Raw genomic sequence first — 1,665 nt, 5'->3', positions numbered from 1 at the left:
AGGTGACGAGTGTGTACACGGGCTAAATGTGAAAGATTATATTTTTAAATTGTGTAGATCATTGTTCCGCATTTATTAAATTATTTTATCTTGTTATATTCTTCATCATTGATCTGATATATATATATATATATATATATATATATATATATATATATCATTGATCTGTGATATATATATTTTAAATTTGTTTGCCTTTTCCTGCTAATTGTTTTACCTGTTTAATTGAAACTTGGTTTCTTTTATACTGTGCATTATTGAAGGTTGATTTTCTTTAAATTAAATATTATTAATATGAAGTATTTGACATTTTTAAATTTGATATTGAAGCAACGTATTAAAAAATTGAAATATTATTTTCCTGAATTATTTATTCTTGATTATTTTCGTAAGATTTTTTTTGGATTATTCTGGCATGAGCCGTGAGCTCTTTATTATTGAAAAATATTATTGTTGATTTTTTTGTGGAAAATTGAAATATTGGGCACTTGAGGTGCAAATTGTGATATATTGTGATATTGATACGCATGCGGTGGTATAAGGTCTGGGTGTTGAAACGCATGCGGTGAGATAAGGGTGGCTTGATACGCGTGGCTAGTAGGGGTGACTAGTAGGGGTGACTACTAGAAGTCATGCGGCGTGATAAGGGTGGCTAAAACGCGGGATGCTATTTCGAAAAAAAAATGCTTTCTTTAAATAAATTGTGAAGGCTCCCGCGGTGGTATAAGAAAATGAGATATTGTGAAATTATTTATAATTTGGGACTACGAGGCGGTACCTCGGTAGTGCCCTTGTTGATATTGATTTATGGCCATAGTTGCTTTCGATTAATTGTTGTGATTTTCATAAAGTTGAAGAAAATTTTGTTTTGATTCCACGAGATATTATTTGCAACTATTTGGTGTCATTAAATGTGACATACTATTTGATTCATTTTCAATGTCATTTTATTTTACTATATTGATAAATATTTTACCATGCCATTATTATATTCCAGTAGGGCCTCACCTGACCTCGTCACTACTCTATCGAGGTTAGGCTTGGCACTTACTGGGTACCGCTGTGGTGTACTCATACTACACTTCTGCATATCTTTTTGTGCAGATCCAGGTACATTTTACCAGCGTAGACGTCAGTGAGTTACTTGCGCACAGAGACTTCGAGGTATATCTGTCAGCGTCTGCAGACTCCAGAGTCCCCTTCTATCATTTTATGTTGCTTCCTTATATTTTATTTAGACCTTGACTTATAGAGACATTGAGAATAAATTCTTAGAAGCTTGTGATTTATTTCTACCGAGTTTTGGGAGTTGAAATTATTTGAATTGTAGTTTATCTATTTCAGATATTATTATTATTCCGCATTAATAGGCTTACCAAGTCTTAGAGACTAGGTGCCATCACGACATCCTACGGAGGGAATTTGGGGTCATGACAGGATTACTAAATGAACATCCGTAATATAATATATTTATAATACTCCCCCTTTGGATGCTCATTTAAAAGATAATGTGTCTCATTAAAACCTTACTAGGAAAAATCCTGTACGAAATAATCCTAGTGAAGGAAAAAGAGTACACATATTTACTAATATGTGTAACTAGTCGTCTCATTAAAAACCTTATGAGAAAAACCCTATGGGAAAAACCTTAGTAAAGAAAAAAGA

Source organism: Nicotiana tabacum, chromosome 2 (assembly GCF_000715075.1).
Source record: "Nicotiana tabacum cultivar K326 chromosome 2, ASM71507v2, whole genome shotgun sequence".
In the NCBI taxonomy this organism is placed as follows: Eukaryota; Viridiplantae; Streptophyta; class Magnoliopsida; order Solanales; family Solanaceae; genus Nicotiana; species Nicotiana tabacum.
The sequence above is the reverse complement of the archived record's forward strand: the minus strand, read 5'-3'. Positions refer to the sequence as shown.